The 22,086-nt window shown below is 38.4% G+C and overlaps 1 protein-coding gene across 2 annotated transcripts in view; it reads left to right on the top strand.

Annotated features, from left to right (window-relative positions):
- FRYL (FRY like transcription coactivator) overlaps window positions 1-22,086 on the top strand; it is a 272,384-nt gene that overhangs the window by 56,703 nt on the left and 193,595 nt on the right. The window lies entirely within an intron of this gene.

The raw sequence follows: 22,086 nt of genomic DNA, 5'->3' as shown, positions 1-22,086 counted from the left end.
CTTGCTCTGTCACCCAGGCTAGAGTACAGTGGCATCGTGTTGGCTCATTGCAACCTCCTTCTCCTGGGTTCAAGCGATTCTCCTGCCTCAGCCTCCTGAGTAGCTGGGATTATAGGTGCCCACCACCACGTCCGGCTAATTTTTATATTTTTAGTAGAGACGGGGTTTCACTATGTTGACCAGGCTGGTCTTGAACTCCTGGCCTCAGGTGATCTGCCTGCCTTGGCCTCCCAAAGTGTTGGGATTACAGGCATGAGCCAGTCACCGCAGCCTGCCTTTACTGTCTTATCTGTTTAGGGATTTTGAGCCCATTGGTTGAAGAATATCCTCCTACTTCCTGGCAATTGCAAATTATGTGTACATTCATAGAGATGATAAGAGAGGTGTGTAATGCCAACTCTTCTTTTTATAGTATAGCACTATGTGTGCCTTTTCATATTCTGACTTTTTTTTGGAAGTGTAGATGTCAGTTAGCTAACAAATTTTCTACACATCTCTGAGATTTACTCAGAACAATAGGTGGGTGGGGGGGAGTAAACTTGAGCAGAAATGGGAGAACTTTAAAAGAAATAGGCTCATTTTGAGCCAGTCAGTCAACCAATGCCTACTATTTAAGAATGAAAATGTATAATGACATGTAGCATAATAGAGAAGTAAGTTACCAAATGGAAACTGTGGTATTAGATCAGGATGAAAGGCAGGTAGATAGAGTGAAAACTGGGGTACATTTTAGCTCTAGTTCTAATCATTAGTTGCATAGAGTGCTGGTTAATTAGCCTTGGTAGACCCAGTTTTCTCATCTGTGAAATGAGTAAATTAGATTAAATGATTTGTGAGGATTTTTGGTGCTTTCATAATCCCAACAATATATGAACTATAATGAACAAATTGATAGATTTTTGGTCTTTTTGAGGATATGTTTTCTTTTTTTCCCTAACCTATCTGATAGAGATACTTTAGATCTATTTTTGCTGAATTATGGGGCGAGAATAAGGTGTCCACTGTCAGAATATTTTTCAGTTAATCTTTCTGTTTTGAAGTTAGTGTCTTTCTTTTATTCTTTCTTTCCACATTCTTATCCTTCTTTCCTTGACCTTGAGGACTTTCTTCATTTGACTCAGACCCTCTCTTTCCGTCCACTACTCTATCATATTATGGCTCTCATGATGCTTCCTTAACGTGTCTAGCATCCATTATTTTCACATTAGCAATTTTCCACGGTCACTACATCTTAGATCAGTGATTCTGGTTCTGGTACGTTTTATAAAAACACATACCTTTTGAAGCGGAGTGCGATGGCTCATGCCTCTACTCCCAGTGCTTTGGGAGGCCCAGGTGGGAGGATGACTTGAGGACAGGAGTTTGAGACCAGCCTGGCAACATAGCAAGACCCCATCTCTACAGAAAATTTAAAAATCAGCCAAGCATGATAGTTGCACATCTGTAGTCCCAAATACTTGGGAGGCTAAGGTGGGAGGATTGCTAGAGCCCATGAGGTTGAGGTTGCAGGGAGCTGTGATTGCACCACTGCATTCCAGCCAGGGTGACAGAGCAAGACCCTGGCTCGGGAGGCTAAGGTGGGAGGATTGCTAGAGCCCAAGAGGTTGAGGTTGCAGTGAGCTGTGATTGTGCCACTGCATTCCAGCCAGGGTGACAGAGCAAGACCCTGTCTCGGGAGGCTAAGGTGGGAGGATTGCTAGAGCCCAAGAGGTTGAGGTTGCAGTGAGCTGTGATTGTGCCACTGCATTCCAGCCAGGGTGACAGAGCAAGACCCTGTCTCGGGAGGCTAAGGTGGGAGGATTGCTAGAGCCCAAGAGGTTGAGGTTGCAGTGAGCTGTGATTGCGCCACTGCATTCCAGCCAGGGTGACAGAGCAAGACCCTGTCTCGGGAGGCTAAGGTGGGAGGATTGCTTGAGCCCAAGAGGTTGAGGTTGCGGTGAGCTGTGATTGCGCCACTGCATTCCAGCCAGGGTGACAGAACAAGACCCTGTCTCAGGAGGCTAAGGTGGGAGGATTGCTAGAGCCCAAGAGGTTGAGGTTGCAGTGAGCTGTGATTGTGCCACTGCATTCCAGCCAGGGAGACAGAGCAAGACCCTGTCTCAGGAGGCTAAGGTGGGAGGATTGCTAGAGCCCAAGAGGTTGAGGTTGCAGTGAGCTGTGATTGCACCACTGCATTCCAGCCAGGGTGACAGAGCAAGACCCTGTCTCGGGAGGCTAAGGTGGGAGGATTGCTAGAGCCCAAGAGGTTGAGGTTGCAGTGAGCTGTGATTGCATCACTGTATTCCAGCCAGAGTGACAGAGCATGACCGTGTCTCTTAACAAGAAATACAGACACTTTTTGAAACAAATTTGGGAGAAGAGTGTGATTCTTTGGCAGGTAGCTAAAGCCAGCATTAGTCCACCAGGACTGGAGTCTCAAAGTTCTCTTACTTTTCACTTTTAATCACTTCTTGCCTTGGACCTCATTATTACCTGCAACAGTTTCTTCTCTAAGGTCTTAGAAATAGGATGTTCTTTTTATTTCAGGATTTTTTTTTCTTGTGTCTGTAAAAGAAATGTTTTGTCTTATTTATTTAAAATTTTTATTGTAGAAAATGAGAAACATATGCAGAAGTAAATGGACTGGTGTAACCAATCCCTTTGTATTCAGACCCAGATTCAGTAATTATCAAGTCATGCCCAAATTGTTTGTTTATTCCTCACCAACTTTTCTCCCATTCCTATATTATTTTAAAACAAATTATAGACATCATATATCTTATTTATAAGTATTTCCATATGTATCCTTAAGACCCTTTAAAAAAGTCATGAGAAAATTGCTATGAATACTCTTGTATATATCTTTGGGCAGATCTGTGTACTTTTTTTCCTTGGGTATATACCCAGAAATAGAATTTTTACTTCTGTATGTTCATATTATAAAAAAATCAGGAAGAGCATAAAAATAATTTAAAAAAATAAAAAAAAAAGAATTTGCAATATTGGTTTGGACTTAGCACATTCTCTTAGCAATGTTTAGTCAAATTACTATGTATATTATTATGTATTACTGTGTAACAAACTACCCTGAAACTTAGTGGCTTAACACAGTGACATTATTATCTCATAGTTGCTGTGAGTCAGTTTCCTTGGGGTGCAGCTTAGCTCATGCTTTTGGCTCAGAGTCTCTCATAAAGTAGCAATCCAAGTATCTTCTGGGGCTGCATTCATCCCAAGACTCAAGTAAAAGGGGTACAAAGGATCAACCTTTTGGGGTGCTTTCAAGCTCACTTGTGATTATTGGCAGGTCTCAGGTCCCTTCTGGCTGTTGGCCAGAGACCAATTCCTTGATGCTTCCATAGGGCAGTTAACAACATGGGCAGCTGGTTGTTAGTTCAGAGCAAGGGAGAGAAGGCATCCAAGATGGAAACCATGCTCTTTCTGCAACTTACTCTTTTTTTTTTTTTTTTTAGACAGAGTCTTGCTCTGTCACCAGGCGCCAGGCTAGAGTGCAGTGGTGCAATCTCAGCTCACTGCAACGTCTGCTTCCCGGGTTCAAGCAATTCTCCTGCCTCAGCCTTCCTAGTAGCTGGGACTACAGGCATGCACCACCACACCCAGCTAATTTTTGTATTTTAGTAGAGACAGGGTTTCACCATGTTGGTCAGGATGGTCTCAATCTCTTAACCTCGTGATCCCCCTGCCTTGGCCTCCCAGAGTGCTGGGATTACAGGCGTGAGCCACCGTGCCCGGCCCTCTGCAACTTGTTCTCAGAGTGACAGCTCATCACACCTGCTGCATCCTTTTTGAAAAATTATTATGGTAAAGTGTGCATAATGTAAATTTAACATTTTAACTATTTTAAGTGTACAATTCAGTGGCCTTACATACATTCACATTGTTGTGCAATTATTACCATCACTCATCTCCAGAACTTCCTCACCTTCACAAAATGAAACTATATATCCATTAAATAACTCCCCATCCTCTTCTTCGCCCAGCCCCTGACAGCCACAATTCTACTTTCTAAGAGTTTGACCTCTCTAATGGAATCATGCAGTTACAGTATTTATCCTTTTGTGACTAGCTTTTTTAACCGAGGGTAATGTCTTCAAGGTCATTCGTGTTATAGTATGTGTCAGAATTTCATTCTTTTTCAAGGCTGAATGATATCCCATTGTATTTATATACCACATTTTGTTTATCCATCCATCCACTGATAATTTGAGTTCTTTCCATGTTTTGGCTATTGTGAATAATGATGGTAGGAACATAGGTATTCAGCTGAATTCTATTCTTAGAATCAAGACTTTCAATTCAGTCTACACTAAAGGGGAGGTGAGCCTGGGCGCGGTGGCTCATGCCTATAATTCCAGTACTTTGGGAGGTCTACGCAGGTGGATCACCTGAGGTCAGTTTAAGACCAGCCTGTCCAATATAGCAAAATGCTGTCTCTACTAAAAATACAAAAATTAGCCAGGAGTGGTGGCGTGTGCCTGTAGTTCCAGCTACTCAGAAGGCTGAGGCAGGAGAATCGCTTGAACCTGGGAGGTAGAGGTTGCAGTGAACTGAGATCATACCACTGCTCTCCAGCCTGGGTGACAAAGTGAGACTCTGTCTCAAAAAAAAAGAAAGGAGGTGAATATTTAAGGGTGTGAATACCAGGAAGTGTGATCATGGGGGCTGTTCTCAGAGATATCACACTGTTTAAGTTAGTCTTAATCATTGTTCTCTGTATAGTTATGTCACCAACTGGATATACAATTAAGTTCATCATCTTTCATATTTAATAACTGTTCTAAATGTAATTTTGTTTTATAATCATATATAATAGTTTTATAGTTCTAAAGTTGAATTCTGTTTTCTCCTCTATATAAGTAATCGTATTCTAGAAACTTTAGTTTTTTTAAGAAAAATATAAGCAAGCTATATATTCATATTTCTCCTTTCTTATATAAATGATAGGATACTTTATGCTTTTTTTTTTTACTTGAAATATTCTGGGGATCACTCCTTAGTGGAGTATTACTCATTTCTTTTTATAGCTATATAATAACCCATTGGGTGAATGTGCCATAGATTATTTAACCAGTTCCTAGTTGATGGGGACTTTGTTTATAATCTTTTGCTAACATAAATGGTATAATAGAAATGCATAACCCTGTGGATATATAAATCTTTTAATATCTTGCCATTTTATGTTTGGGACAGGTTCTTAAAAGTGGAATTGCAGGATCTTAGAAGTAGAATTGTAGGGCCAAAGGGTAAATGAGTATGCAGTGTTGTTTGTTTGTTTGTTTGTTTGAAGATAGTCTCACTCTGTCACCCAGGCTGGAGGGCAGTGGCATGATCTCGGCTCACTGCAACCTCTGCCTCCAGGGTTCAAGCAATTCTCATGCTTCAGCCACCTGAGTAGCTGGGATGACAGGCATGTGCCACCATGTCTGGCTTTTTTTTTTTTTTTTTTTTTTTGAGATGGAGTCTTCCTCTTGTTGCCCAGGCTGGAGTGTAGTGGCGTGATCTCTGCTCACTGCAACCTCCGCCTCCCGGGTTTAAGAGAGTCTCCTGCCTTAGCCTCCTGAGTAGCTGGGATTACACGTGCCCGCTACCACGCTCAGCTAATTTTTGTACTTTTAGTAGAAACGGGGTTTCCCCATGTTGGCCAGGCTGATCTCAAACTTATGACCTCAAGTAATCCACCTGCCTCAGCCTCCCAAAGTGTTGGGATTATAGGTGTGAGCCACTGTGCCTGGCCTTTTTTTGTATTTTTTAGTTTCGCCATGTTGGCCAGTCTGGTCTGGAACGCCTAGCCTCAGGGATCTGCCTGCCTTGGCCTCCTAATGTGCTGGGATTACAGGCCTGAGCCTCTATGCCCCATCTTGTTTGTTTGTTTTTTTTTTTAAAACCTGAGTATTGCTAGATTTATCTTCATAAAGAATTGTACCTCTTTGTGCTCCCATCAGTAATGTATGAGAGTGCCTATTTTTCCATACATAAACCTTGTCAGCAGAGTATGTTGTCAAACGTTTGGGGGTTTTGCCAAATGGAATCTCATTGTAGTGTTAATTTCCACCTCATTATGAGTGATAGTGAGTATCTTTTTATATGGCTAAGAGACATTTGCATTTCTTTTTCTTTTTCTATTTCTTTAGCCTTCTTTTCCGTTTGTTGGTATTTTTTATTTTATAAGCTCTTTACACATTAGAAATATCGATCGCTTGTCTATTTGTTTTTTTTTCCCTAACAGTTAAACAGAGATATTCTTTCAACTTACTTTACTTTTTCCTCATTTTTTTTCATTAATGTTACATTTATTCTTCTGGATAAGAGATCATTTGACATTTAGTGACTCCACTTGTACACATCAGATCTATTCCATTATTTCTTCAAGTTCAACATGTTTTAGATAGAATTTGACTTTATCTACAAACCTGTGTTCCCTTTATCAGGTAATGGTATTGCCATATTCCCAGATGAGAAATTGAAGTGACCTTTTTGACTTTATTTATTATTTATTCAATAAGTATTTATTGAGTACCCATCAGCAAATTTGTTGAGGTTTCAAGTGTGAGCTAGGCACTAGGTAACAAATAGTATAATCCTAGCTCTCAGGGAATGGTCTAAGAGGGGAGTAGGTGTTCCACAAATACACAAACCATGCCTAAATACGTGGTTAGGAATTCCAAGAGAGAATGTAAAAGTGGGGATATATTATTAGATCGGAGAGGTTGTGAGTTGTCTCTGAGAAAATGACTCTTAAGCTAAGATTTGAAGGACGTTTAGGATTAGCCTGGTGGAAAAATGTCAGTTTAGGATTAGCTTGGTGGAAAAAAGACAAAGGAAACAGTGTATAGAAGGATCCTGAGGCAGAAACGAAATTGGACTTCTGGGAAATGAAAAGACCAGTTTAGCTGGCATTCAGGGAGAAGGGGTGGAAGGGTCTGAGATATCATCTGATTACTTTGTAAAGAGATCATTCTTGCTATGATGGGGGTAATCCTTTGGAGGGGGTCATATAGAAGTCAGTCAGGAGTTGGTTAGCAGACTTGTTGTAGTAATTGTGAAGTGATGGTGCCTATTTGTTCAGTTATAAAATTCTTTCAGTTCTAATTCAGGACTTTGGTCATCTTCTCTCTTGACCACTGGGATAGATTTTTTTAAATTGGTCCCACTCTGTCTTAGTCCCTGTTCCCCATCCAGTCTGCTTCAGAAGACTACTTTTAGAGTCAACAGTCTATTCATGTCACTTTCTTTCTCAAAAACTCATGGTGGTTCCATGATTGTGGAAGAATGAGATCCCACCTGGAATTGAAACTTTTATCATTTTCTTTAGGTTTCAAGATCCGCTCTCCTGAGACAACTTTCTTTCAGGCAGCCCAGATGGGTACTTTTCTGCCTCTTTTCTTAGCTCATCTTCCATCTTCCGTCATGACCTTTCTTCCCCGCCAACCCCCACTATTCTCTGATCCTTCTTAGATCCCAAGATTTATTTTTTTAAAAAAACTCAGCATATACTCTATTTTCTTTTGCTCTGTAAGTTCTAAGATTTATCATAGTTTATGTTGAGAAATATTCATGAATTTATTTAGAGTGCAAAGACATTATATATTTTTCTTCTTCTTCTTCTTCTTTTTTTTTTTTTTTTTTTTTGAGACAGAGTCTCACTCTGTCACCCAGGCTGGAGTGCAGTGATGCAATCTTGGCTCACTGCAACCTCCGCCTCTTGGGTTCCAGTGATTCTCATGCCTCAGCCTCCTGAGTAGCTGGGATTACAGACATGCACCACCATGCCTGGCTAATTTTTGTATTTTTAGCAGAGACAGGGTTTCACCATGTTGGCCAGTCTGGTCTCGAGCTCCCGACCTCAGGTGATCTGCCCACCTCAGCCTCCTAAAGTTCTGGGATTACAGGCATGAGCCACAATGCCTGGCCTATTTTTTATTTTTAAAACCCAGTAGATATTTGTTGAATTGTAGGGAGCATTCCATGTGCTGCATCAATCATTGAAATTTCTTGTAAAATAAGCAAGTTTCAAGCATAATTTTATAAATATTTTGAATAGAACCTTCACGGAGTAACCTCATTTAGAAACAGAAAAATCTTACGTGTCGTTTCAAGCAGCTTTTATAGTTCAGTGCACATCAAGTAATGCTTATATTCTCTAGACTAGGTTAACAAAACTATGTTTATATGGCAGTATCAGAGTTCTTATGACTTACTGCAGGTAATGGCATATTTAGGTCATTAAATATTTGATTGCCAGGTAGCAGAAAATGGTCAATAAAATAATGAACGTGTAGGTATTTAAATGTACCTCTGCTTTTACCTGAGATACCTTTGGACTCATTGTCCATTTAGCTAACTTCTTAGCATGTATCTTTCCAGAGTAAGTATAATCGTCTGCATATTGACAAGGATTAGTTTACTTGCTTCTCATATTTGATTATGTTAATATATCAGCACCAGCCAGCATGTTTCTTTTGTAAAGAGAAGGGTACTAATGTTATTTACTGCCTACAACTTGCAAAATGATTTCATGTACTCTCTTTAAAAATCCTTATAGGTTTTATTCTCTCCCTCTCTTACTCAATTTTTCCTTCCCTCTCTTCTTTCTTCCTCTTCTTCTCTTCCTATAAATGAGGTTAAGTGAATTTGGGTAACTGTGGCTTAGTGCTGTGTAACTATACTACATACATTGTGCTGCCTTCTCACATGAAATTATTTCTCTGACATTACATTGGAAATGGGGTTTTTACAGATTTATTGTAGATATGGCTTTATAGATACTAACCTAACTTTTAGATTCTTTGGATCACCTCTTGAATTAAGTAGTTGTTTTTGTCTCCTAGTACATATTGATGAAGTAAAAGGGTTGGGCAATTATAATAATTTTGGTCCTATACTGAATTTTTGTTATCTGAAATGCAGTAGAAACGAAACCTTTTAAACCCATTTAAAAGTCAATTTTCTAAAGTCACATTTAACAGTTTTAGTGTTTAAATAATATTAACTAATGAAAACCATTTTGCTTGTATTATTTTAAGGTAACGAAATATCTTAATGGAAATTGTAAATGAGCTTGCTTAAGATTAAATAAGCACCTCGAGTCTAGTTTCTGGAATGTGATTTTAAGTTTTTTAAAAGAAATTACTAATAGGAACTAGGACAAGTACTTACAGGTAAAAGTCAAATTATTTGATACAGTAAGCTTCAATTACAGTGCCTTTAGTTTGGAGTATGAAAGTTTTTGTTTTTATTTTTTCGTAATCTAATTTTTTTGAGAGAGATAGTATCTTACTCTATCACCTAGGCTGGAGTGTAGTGGTGCAATCATAGCTCACTGCAGCTTTGACCTCCTGGGCTCAAGTGATCCTCCCACCTCAGCCTCCCTAGTAGCTGGGACTACAAATACACACCACCACGCCTGGCTAATATTTTAATTTTTTTTTTTTTAAGAGATGGGATCTCACTATGTTGCCCAAGCTGGTCTCGAACTCCTGGGCTCAAGTGATCCTCCCACCTCAGCCTCCCCAAGTGCTGGGATTATAGGCATGAGCCACTGTGTCTAGCTAAAAGTTTTTATTTTTAAACTGAGAATCTGTAAAAGCAAAAATATTCATTGTAGCTCATGGTTTGACAGGTTTATGAAAGGCTTAAAAGATAAAATTGTCATAAGTAAAATACTGCATTTCACATAGGATTTATGTAACTAGTAGTGATGGTGAAAAAACCTGATGAGGTGAGAGAAATGACTCAGTGTCTCACTTTGCCCTCCCTGTGTCTTATTTCCCCTCTCATTTTAAGTTCTACACGAGTATTACAGCTTCAAATATAATCATGGCATTAATTCAGAAGCCTGATATATTAAAAAATAAGCTTTTGTTTTTCTGTTAATAACTGCATTTGTACCATACTAGAGCTTTTCTACCACACTGTCGTTCTGAGACAGTATAGAGCTAGCTGGGTGAGTCACACCACACCATGAATTTCTTAAAGTGGTAGGTAGTGTTGTATTCATCATTTGTGTCCCTCATTGCCTAGTGCAGTGCTTGATAGGCAGTTGGACTCTGTTCCTTTATTATACTGTACCTGGTATTAGGTTTCTAGAGCACTTAAATTTTTTTTTTTGCCTTTTTGCTTTACTCTAATAAATCTTCTAGTTAACATTAATACTAGCCTTAAATGTGATTTAAGTGTATGTTAAAATTCTTTTTTTTTTTTCCAGCAAGAATAATTATTTTTCTTTCTTTCTTTTTTTTTTTTTTGAAAGAAAGAAAGAAAGAAAAAAAATGAAGAAGAGGAAGAAAAAGGAAGAGAAAGAGAGAGAGAGAGAATGGGAGTATTGCTTTCTTGCCCAGGCTAAAATGCAGTTTAGTAATGGGTATTGAAAACCTCTTTTATACCAATAATTATACTTGATGTAGACAGGAAGGAATAAGGGAAGAAAATAACAAACAAGCAACCAACCAATATTTCATTTAAACCTATGAAATGCTATGCGATTACTGAGGCGTGATTTACTTCCAATTATGTAGTCACTTTTGGAATAGGTGTGAGGTGGTAATGTATGTTTTGTGTATTTGAAGTGGAGAATTCTGTAAATGTTTATTAAGTTTACTTGTTCTGGGTCTGAGTTCAAGTCCTGAATGTCCTTGTTAATTTTCTGTCTCGTTGATCTATAAAATCGTTAGCTCTTCTTGTTACATTGATCCTTTTGCCATTATATAATGTCCTTCTTTGCCTCTTTTGCTCTTTGTTGCTTTAAAGTCTACTTTATCAGAGGCGAGAATTACATCTCCTGTTTTTTGTTTATTTGTTTATTTTTACTCTCTGATTGGTTGATAAATCTTCCTCCTTCTCTTTGTTTTGAGACTTTGTGTATTGTTGCATGTGAGATGGGTCTGGATACAGCATACCGATGGGTTTTGGCTTTTTATCCAATTAGAATATATATATAGGTTTAATACTAGCATTTGATGCTAGCTGGCTGTTTTGCCCATTAGTTAGTGTAAATTTTTCATTGTGTTAATGCTCTTTTCTTTTTGATGTATTTTTGGAAAGGCTGATATTGGTTGTTCCTTTATATGTATAGTGCTTCTTTCAGAAGCTCTTGTAAGGCAGGCCTGGTGGTGGTAAAGTCTCTAAGTAGTTGTTTGTTCGCAAAAGATTTAATTTTTCCTTCGATTATAAAGCTTAGTTTGGCTGGATAGGAAATTCTGGGTTGAAAGTTCTTTTCTTTAAGGATGTTAAATATTGGTCCCCACTCTTTTCTGGCTTGTAGGGTTTCTGCTGAGAGATCTGCTGTAAGTCTGATAGGTTTCCCTTTATGGGTAACCTGACCTTTCTCTCTGGCTGCCCTTAGTATTTTCTCCTTCATTTCAACCCTAATAAATCTGGCAATTATGTGCCTTGGGGTTGGTCTTCTTGAAGAATATCTTTGTGGTGTTCTCTGTATTACCTGGAGTTGAATATTACCCTGCCTTGCCAGGTTGGGAAAGTTTTCCTGAATGATATCCTGAAGAGTATTTTCCAACTTGGATTCATTCTCTTCGTCACATTCAGGTACACCTATCAAACGTAAATTAGGTCTTTTCACATAGTCCCATATTTCCTGGAGACTTTGCTCGTTCCTTTTCATCCTTTTTTCTCCATTCTTGTCTTCTCGTTTCATTTCACTGAGCTGGTCCTCGACTTCTGATATCCTTCCTTCTGTGTGATCAATTCGACTGTTTAAACTTGTGCATGCTTCACGAAGTTCTCGTGTTGTGTTTTTCAGCTCCATCAATTCACTTATATTCTTCTCTAAATTGTCCATTCTCGTTAACATTTCGTCAAACCTTTTTTCAAGGTTCTTAGTTTCTTTGCATTGGGTTAGAACAAGTTCTTTTAATTCACAAAAGTTTCTTATCACCCACGTTTTGAAACCTGCTTCTGTTATTGGAACACACTCGTAATCTATTAAGCCTTGTTCCGTTACTGATGAGGAATTGCGATCCCCTGTAGAGGGAGAGGCATTCTGATTTTGAGTATTCTCTGCCTTTTTACGCTGGTTTCTTCCCTTCATTATATATTTATCCGTCTGTCGTCTTTGTAATTACCGACTTTCTAACTAGGTCTCTGAGCAGACATCCAACTTGTTGATTCCCAGCGCCAAAATCTGAGCAATCCACTGCGCCGGCCAAAATAGCGGTGTTAAGATTGATGGTGCTTTTCTGCCCGGGAATCTCCGGACTCTGCACCAAGAACTGGCGCGCTAAGGCGCCAGCAAAACCGCCACGCCGGCCACAAGAGTCGCCCTGGTGACCCGTGGGGCTCCTCTGCTGGGAATCTCCTAGTCCGTGAGCAACAAATATTCGTCTGAAAGTGTGGCGTCCTCTCGTTCTCTGCGCTTTCACTGGGAATTATGAGCCTGAGCTGCTAGTGATCAGCCATCTTGGATCTCTCTCCCTAAAATTCTTAAGAAGAGTAGCAAATCTAGATTGGGAACTGGATCCATAGACAATGTTCGAAAGATTCAATTCAGATGACCCTGAACACCACTAAACTGATCCAGGGGCCAAATATTCTCTCAAAATAGAGCAGGAAAAAGGAAAAGAGGCATGTAGGGACCCAGAAGAAGGATGATTTATGTGGAGTGGAGGAAATTTCCATTTTAAACCACAGGTACCGCCATTGATCCTTGTTTGCTTTTTTTTTTTTTTTTCCTTTTGGAGACGGAGTTTTGCTCTTGTTACCCAGGCTGGAGTGCAATGGTGCGATCTCGGCTCACCGCAACCTCCGCCTCCTGGGTTCAAGCAATTCACCTGCCTCAGCCTCCCGAGTAGCTGGGACTACAGGCACGTGTCACTGTGCTCGCCTAATTTTTTTGTATGTTTAGTTGAGACAGGGTTTCACCATGTTGACCAGGATGGTCTCGATCTCTTGACCTCGTGATCCACCTGCCTTGGCCTCTCAAAGTGCTGGGATTATAGGCGAGAGCCACCACGCCCGGCTGATCCTTGTTTACTTTTGTCAGGTTTTCCCTATAATAGAGAAACTGCTGACCAAGAATTGTGCAGCTGATTGAAGTAGCACCTTGTTTGAATTGTTAGCATTCATCTTTGAGATGCATATTTTTAGATTAAAGATTTTAAAAATCTTGACTGAAACAAAGGACGGTCTCTTTCCATTTTAAAGTTGTTCATTGAACTTTAAATAGTAAGATTAGCAGAAGAGGAGTGAATTTAATCTTCAAATAAGCATCTCTGTGATTTGTTGGTCACAATATGATTTCTTCCCCATCCCCCACGGTTTTTTTTACTTTTGATAAGGTAAATTCTTATCTTTTCATGAAATATTTAAAGCAAATTTTGTGTTAATTATGTTTAATTATCCTTTTTGAGAGGTCGCTAGCTTCTTCTATTCTAAGGTTCAGAATTAATATAAGAATATATTGAGGCCGGGCGCGGTGGCTCAAGCCTGTAATCCCAGCACTTTGGGAGGCCGAGGCGGGTGGATCACGAGGTCGAGAGATCGAGACCATCCTGGTCAACATTGTGAAACCCCGTCTCTACTAATACAAAAAAATTAGCTGGGCACGGTGGCGCGTGCCTGTAATCCCAGCTACTCAAGAGGCTGAGGCAGGAGAATTGCCTGAACCCAGGAGGTGGAGGTTGCGGTGAGCCGAGATCGTGCCATTGCACTCCAGCCTGGGTAACAAGAGCGAGACTCCGTCTCAAAAAAAAAAAAAAAAAAAAAAAAAAAAAAAAAAAAAAAAGAATATATTGAAATCATAATTGTATTTTATTTTCCAAACAACTGTTGAAAATAATTGCATTTTAATTTGAGAATTTTATGTCAAATAACTGCATATAACAGCTTATACTTTAAAATATAATCCAGAGGTACAGTATTTTTCAGTCATTTATTAGCTTTGTCAGTTTCTACATCTGTAAAGTTGAACATTTAAAGTTGAAATTATGGGCTGATTTGGGTTAAAATGAAGTAACACATGTGAAGCATCTAATGTAGTTGGTCAGGCATAGTAGGCCCTCGGTAATTAGTGGTTGTTGCTGCTATTATGGATACTTAATTAACTTGGATTTCTAGGGCACCATTTGTTAGGGCGCAGTGAACCAATTCTGAATCTATCCTCCTATATTTGTTATTTGTTTAGACTGACTTAACCACTGTGGAGAATAAAGCCTATTTGTGGGGTGGGGTGGGGGTGGGGCCTACTGACTTTGTATGTGTGTTTTTTCAGAGTTACGGGATATGTACTGGAATGTGAAGGATTAAGCTTTGTGGCAGCATGTTCTATATGGCCATCCATAGTGACCAAACTGATTTGGAATGTTGTTTTGTTACTAACTTGGAAATGTGTTATTTTCTCTACAGAGGATGTTGATCTGAATAAACTGCTTATTAGGCTTTATACATTTCTAGAACGAGAAGAACTGTCAATCAGTGTAAATCTCACCCAGCACAATATTTTCTTTCATAAACATGGGGAGGAGACAATACCAAGATAACCACTTTTGGGACAGAGCCAGGAGCTGTTGTGTAACTCAGAGGGTATGTGATAGCACCCAGCTTTGGAGCCTGTCACGTTGGGAAATTGTGGCATGGAGGCTTACAGAAAAATAATCTTGTTTATTACACCTGAATAGGGTACTTATACAGATTTTTAAAAAGTCATCAGCTAACCAGGTCCTCAGAGAGAGGCAAGAAGCCATTCGAGTAGTTAGAGATTGTGGCTGTAGTCAGTTTTCTGGTAACAGGAGCTGTGAGCACCACTTCTTTGATGAAGTCTTTCCTGTTCCCTCCTCCACTCAGGTTGATGACTGTGTCCTTTGTACCTGGTTTCAGCTTGAACATACTTAGGTAACTTCTCTCAAAGCACTTGAAACATGTTAGTACCCGTGTCTCCCTTCCAGCTTCTCTGTAAACTTCTTGATGGTAGCAGTTGTGTGTGTAAGTGCCACTGAGTACTTACACGGATTACTGGAGCTTAGGTTGACCCCGAGTAAATGTTAAATGCAGGTCTCCCTGTGCCTTGTGGAAATGCCTCAACATCAGCTGGTTCAATTATATCCTTCAACTTGATCACTAACAAGTCTTTAGTGAAAAGCTTTCAGAGATGCTATTCCCATTCTGTACGGTCCTCATTATTCCCATTCTTATTTCTTTCTTCTTTGCCAATGCAAATTATTTATTTCTTTAAGTCCTTCTCCATGAAGCTTTTTAAAAGTATGCTTCATTTTAGGGCCAGACGTGGTAGCTCACACCTGTAATCCAGCACTTTGGAAGGTCGAGGCGGGTGGATCACCTGAGGTCAGGAGTTTGAGACCAGCCTTACCAACATGGTGAAACCCTGTCTCTACTAAAAATACAAAATTAGTCGGGCATGGTGGCGTGCACCTGTAATCCCAGCTACTCAGGAGGCTGAGGCAGGAGAACTGCTTGAACCCAGGAGGCAGAGGTTATAGTAAGCTGAGATCGCACCACTGCACAGCCTGGGCAACAGAGTGAGACTCCATCTCAAAAAATAAAAATAAAAGTATGCTTCATTTTAGCTAATTTGTAATTAACATTGAGAAATCCAAGAAAGGTGAGAAATGTAAACCACAGCTCAAGATTTACAATTAAGTAAAAAAAAAGTTTGTAAACATTTTCGTTGTTTAAAAATCTGAAATTATATTAATTTTGGTAAAATTCTTATTCTTTTTCCAAATCATTTAAAACCTCAAAAGAAGGGAAATTTTAGTTAAAATGTAGGTAAAAATGGAAAGAAGTAAGAGCTATATTATAACTTTCAGGCTGTTATAAGAAATATCTTTTACCAGCTGGGCACAGTGGCTCATGCCTATAATCCCAGTACTTTGGAAGACTGAGGTGGGTGCATCACCTGAGGTCGGGAGTTCGAGACCAGCCTGACCAACATGGAGAAACCTCATTTCTACTAAAACTATAAAAATTAGCTGGGCATGGTGGCGCATGTCTATAATCCCAGTTACTTGGGAGGCTGAGGCAGGAGAATTGTTTAAACTCAGGTGGTGGAGGTTACAGTGAGCCGAGGTTGCACCATTGCACTCTAGCCTGGGCAAAAAGAGCGAAGCTCCGTAAATAAATAAATAAATGTCTTTTATTATATCGTATGGTATTTTATAGTTTTATATAAAAATATAGGGATTGACCTTATTATAGAAGGTTTTATTGTGGTTTAAAATTTCAAGTCTTTTAGGTAGCTTCCCTTATACCTCTGCTTCAATTATACCATAATAGTTTATTGAAATTTAATGTATATAGGAAAAAGCCATGTCATTGACTTTTTTTTTGGAGAAAATTATTCATTTTAAGACAAAAGCAGAGACTATTTGAGCCACGAACTGATGGATTTAAGAGTGCTGTTGATCATGGTTGACTTGTGAATATGATTGATTGATTGATAGATCTTTTTTTTTTTTGTACTGGGCTGATGGGTTTTTTTTTGTTTGTTTGTTTGTTTGCTTATTGGCTAATAATAGTATCATTAAGCAGGCGGGGAAAAATAATGTTACTGAGACTTAAAGTTAGTAATTTAATTTGAGTTTAAATAAATATATATATATACTCATTATACTTTAAGTTCTGGGATACAAGTGCAGAACTTGCAGGTTTGTTACTTAGGTATATGTGTGCCATGGTGGTTTGCTGCACCTATCCACCCATCATCTAGGTTTTAAGCCGCATGTGCATTAGCTATTTGTCCTAGTGCTCTACCTCCCTTCGTTCCTCCCCTCCCCCTGACTGCCCCCAGTGTGTAATGTTCCCTTCCCTGTGTCCATGTGTTCTCATTGTTCAGCTCCCACTTATGAGTGAGAACAGGGGTGTTTGGTTTTCTGTTCCTGTGTTAGTTTGCTGAGGATGATGGCTTCCAACTTCATCCATGTCCCTGCTATCATTTTAATCCAGTCTATCATTGATGGGCATTTGAGTTGGTTCCAAGTCTTTGCTATTGTAAATAGTGCTTCAGTAAACATACAGGTGCATGTGTCTTTATATTAGAATGATTTATAATCGTTTGGGTATATATCCAGTAATGGCATTTTGGGTTCTAGATCCTTGAGAAATCACCACCCTGTCTTCCACAATGGTTGCACTAATTTACATTCCCACCAACAGTGTGTAAAAGCGTTCCTATTTCTTCACAGCCTCACTAGCATCTATTGTTTCTTGACTTAATAATTACCATTTTGACTGGTGTGAGGTGGTATCTCATTGTGGTCTTGATTTGCATTTCTCTAATGATCAGTGATGTTGAGCTTTTGTTTCCATATATTTGCTGGCTGCATAAGTCTTCCTTTGTGAAGTGTTCGTTTATATCCTTTGCCCACTTTTTGGTGGGGTTGTTTTTTTCTTGTAAGTTTGTTTAAGTTCGTTGTAGATTCTGGCTATTAGACCTTTGTCAGATGAGTAGCTTGCAAAATTTTTCTCCCATTCTGTAGGTTGCTTTTGCTGTGCAGAAGCTCTTTAGTTTGATTAGATCCCATATGTCAGTTTTTGCTTTTGTTGCAATTGCTTTTGTCATTTTCATCATGAAGTCTTTGCTTATGCCTGTGTCATAATTTTACAATTTATTGTATTTATGGATAAAGTAAAAGTAACAAGAACAGTATTTGTTCTATGGCATTTGTTTTATGTGTTTCGTGACACATTATATCCACATACAAATATATACATGTATTTACAGGAAATATATTTTAACATCTTAATGCTTATGAATTTTCAAATAATATATAATAGCATTGATTTTTACATGTAAAAATTTACTTACATTTAAATGACTGAGACCTTTACATTTATGTGTAGTTTGCACATTATCAGTTGAAATTAATTCATCTTTATTTTGTATTTTATTATTTGTCTGAATGCCACTTTGCTCGTCTCTGTGGGAGAATTAATGATGTATGTACCCTTTAGAGGATCACATTCTCAGAGCAACTTTTATAGCACCACAGAGTTCTAGAGCAGGAAGAAACTCTGGAGGTTATCTTCTCTTATGGGTATGTTTAAACAGTAGTTCTCTGACTCATGCACTTTCTCCTTTGCTCAATAAGCAGGAGATATAGGCCAATTTTTTGTTTGTCTGTTTGAAACAGGGTATCACTCTGTTGCCCAGACTAGAGTACAGTGGCACAGTCATTGCTCACTGCAGCCTCTACCTCCCAGGCTCAGGTGATGCTCTGACTTGAACCTAGGACTACAGGCTATTGCCACCATGCCAGGCTGACCTTTTTTATTTTTAGTAGAGATGAAGTCTCACTATGTTGCCCAGGCTGGTCTCAAATTCCTGAGCTCAAGTGAGCCTCCTGCCTCGGCCTCCCACCTGAGATTACAGGTGTGAGCCATCATGTCCAGCCATGGGGCAGTTTTTTTAGTCCAGGGATTTTCAAATTATGAAGTCAAGAAACAATTTTAGTGGGAAATGACTGGAATATAATACTTGTTTTTCCTCCAAATACGTTAGAGACTTCCAAAACGTATTGCAGATTATTTCAAACATATTATAATATATCGTGTATATGTATACTGGATTTTAAAAAATGTATTATAAATTTTTAAATACACTTTTAAAATGTATTTTTTATTGAAGTGAAAAGATTTTAGAAAACATATCTTTAATGTGTCTACTCTCCAACCTCCCACCCTGCACTTGAAACCTGGGGAGCAGCCATTGTTCTTCATCCATAGATACGCTGCTGACTGTCTTTGCCTGTGCTCCCTTGCTCTCATGCCTGACACCAAAGTAAAGCATTTTCTACAAAGAAAGCAGGCGATATTTCCCTGTGATACATGTTAGTAAAAGATGTGCAGTAAGATAGTTTTTTATTATGCTGTTCTTGCATGCCTTTGGGCAAAAAGTAAAAACACTTTGGTGGCTCTAATTTTTAATCTGTGAGTATTGCTTATGATGTGCCTAACTTGGTACCAAGATGTGATTTAGGCACCAAGAGAATTTGGATTATTTAATACTAGTACATAATAAAACTCCTTATCAAATATTCATGTGGGCACATACAGAGGCATAATTGTATCCCTGTAGTGCACAATATAAATACTAATATTGTTTTGGAGAATCAGCATGGTATGCTGAAGCCATGGTTTGGAAAAATGCATTGTAGTATGTTTTTATCTGTGGGAATTTCTGGCAAGTATAATTGAGAGATTCTAAATACTGTAGTTGTTTACTTCATTTCTGAATTTGGCTTAAGTATTTCTGGTCTTTTTTTTGATAATTGCTGAATTATTATTTTGCTATATCTATGGTTGAAGCTAAACCATGATTGTTTTGTTATTTTAATATTTATATTTTCTTTTAAAGGTGTATTTTAGAAACAAGTTTCTCCCACTGAGAGGAGTTAGAAAATATTTAAACGGGAGAATAGTAGAATAAATGCCCAAGTGCCCATTCCTCAGCTCAAACATTTATGAAACCATTGTTACCCACTCCCTTTCTGAAGGTCCCAGTTATGTTTGATGCATTTTCTTTGTCACAACATTTCACCTGTAAATACTTCAGTATGCATTTCTGAAAGACAAGGACTCCTGTTTTTAGGAGTAGAATCTTAAGAACCTTTTTGAAGAATGTACTCAATTAGGCTGGGCACAATGGATGCCTGTAATCCCAGCACTTTGGGAGGCTGAGGCGGGTGGATCTCCTGAGGTTGGGAGTTTGAGACCAGCCTGACCAACATGGAGAAACCCCATCTCTACTGAAAATACAGAATTAGCCAGGCATGGTGGTGCATGCCTGTAATCCCTGCTACTTAGGAGGCTGAGGTAGGAGAATCACTTGAACGTGGGAGGCAGAGGTTACAGTGAACCAAGATCGTGCCATTATACCCCAGCCTGAGCAACAAGAGTGAAACTGCATCAAAAAAAAAAAAGAGAGAAAAAAAAAAGAGAATGTACTGAATTTTGATCATTAAATTTGTTTATGAGATGTTTGATATAAAGGAAAATGAGATTGTTTAAATGGAATAAATGGAAAAAAGAAATACCCAACAAGCAGTCGTACTAAGAAACAGTAGAAAAATTACAGTGAAAAAGCCAATTAATAATTCTTAAAAGTACCCATGGAGAAAAGGAGGACATTTGCATTTTTTAACAGCCAGTATGTGTCTACATTCCACATAGGTCACTAGGGGAGTAAAGCCAAGTGTATTTCATACCATTTGAAATAGCAATTCTGTTTTAAGACTTTTTGTTAAGGGAGAAATCAAAGATGTATACAAAGATTGCCAGTCAAGATATTCATTACAATATTACTTACAGAAATGAGGAACTGAACTTTTTTAAAGAGATCTTTTAGTCCATTCTTTTATTTTTATAGATAATAACACAGGTAGTTTCCATTTATTAAGTACTTCCCAAATTTCAAGCATTTTGCTAACACCTTAACATGAATTATATGACTTAAACCTCTAACAATAATAAATAAGCAATATTTATTCAGTCTTCAGCTTTCACATGAGAAACTAAGGCTTGGGCTGGGCGCAGTGGTTCATGCCTATGCTTCCAGCACTTTGGGAAGCCAAGGCAGGCAGATCACCTGAGGTCAGGAATTTAATAAGAGTAGCCTGGCCAACATGGTAAAACCCTGTCTCTACTAAAAATACAAAAATTAGTTGGGTGTGGTGGCATGTACCTGTAGTCCCAGCTACTAGGGAAGCTGAGGCCGGAGAATTGCTTGAACCTAGGAGGTGGAGGTTGCTGTGAACTGAGATCGTGCCACTGCACTCCAGCCTGGGCGACAGAGTGAGACTCTGTCTCAAAACAAAAACAAAAACAAAACATTAAGGCTTGAGTTTAACTAACTTGTCCTAGATAACTCAGGAAATAAGCATAAAGGAGAGTTCTGAACTTAATCTAATTCCAGAGCCTTTGTATCTAAACATTATACCATACTACTTCCTGACCTAGTCAAGAAGGTGATTTAGACCCATAATAAGAAATGAGAAGAAGAGACTTTGCTCCAGGTCACAAAAAATAATGCAAAAGCGAGCCTGAAAAATCCTAACTCAGAGCTAAATACAATCTGTCACCTGCCACATGAATATGGCTAATAAAAATAATTGTTCCTTATTTCTTCTCTTTAGTATCCTGTGTTCAACATTTCCCCATCTACTATTTATGCAATTTTAAGTTTCTGGTCTTTATTTTCTTCTCTGAGGAATAATTTTCTGAATCATATTTGCTCAGCAGCATTCGTGAAATAGCACTGCAGTACTTGTTTCCTGAACCTAAAGGAATTGAACTTAATGCTCAGTGTTAGTGGAACTGTTAAACGGAGATAATATATTTATAAAATAATGTTTCGTAACCACTAGATATTGTACAATATGATTCCAGTTGTATACAATACAGTGTTTAATTTGTATAGAAAGACCTGAAACAAATTAACCCAGATGGTGAAATGAATTCATAGTGGCTACTATGAATTCTACTATGGTGTTAGAATTGTGAGTAATTTTATTCATTACTTTTTTGGGAAATTGTTGAAAATTTTATCAGCATATGTGGTATAAGTTGATGAATAATATCATTATTGAGTGCTTACTGAGTGTCAAGCACTATTTAAGCACTTTTCATCTTTTACACTTAGTTCTGAAAATAGCCCTAAGAGATTTTATTATCCTTATTGTACACATGAGGAAACGGATGTTTAATACTTTGACAATTTGAGAGTATCCTTCTAGGTCTATTCTTGGCTTCCAAATGTAATTTTATTTCCAACAATTGGGAACATAATATAAATATTGTTTTGTTTTTTCACTTCGTAAAAATATATGTTGAATATTATGGCAAAGTAGTCAATATGTTTTTAAAAATTGATGGATAACATTTCATCTTAGGAATGTACCATAATTTTTTTTTCCAACTGGTCCTTTTTGTTCTTTGCCTCTACTGCAATATTCTGCTCATAGGAATAATAGTACAATGAACATCTTTGCAAATAATTTGTATATGCATTTCTGACTATCTTTCTAGAATAAGCTTTTAGAAGTGGAGTTACTGGGTCAAAGATCATAAACATTTTAGAGACTTTTGATACAAGTTGTGAGATTGCAGGTGACAAATGACCTT

Source organism: Aotus nancymaae, unplaced genomic scaffold (genome assembly GCF_030222135.1).
Source record: "Aotus nancymaae isolate 86718 unplaced genomic scaffold, 86718_ANA_hifiasm-v0.15.2.pri h1tg000006l, whole genome shotgun sequence".
Lineage (NCBI taxonomy): Eukaryota > Metazoa > Chordata > Mammalia > Primates > Aotidae > Aotus > Aotus nancymaae.
Note: the sequence above shows the minus strand (reverse complement) of the source record. Positions and strands in the feature narration are given on the sequence as shown.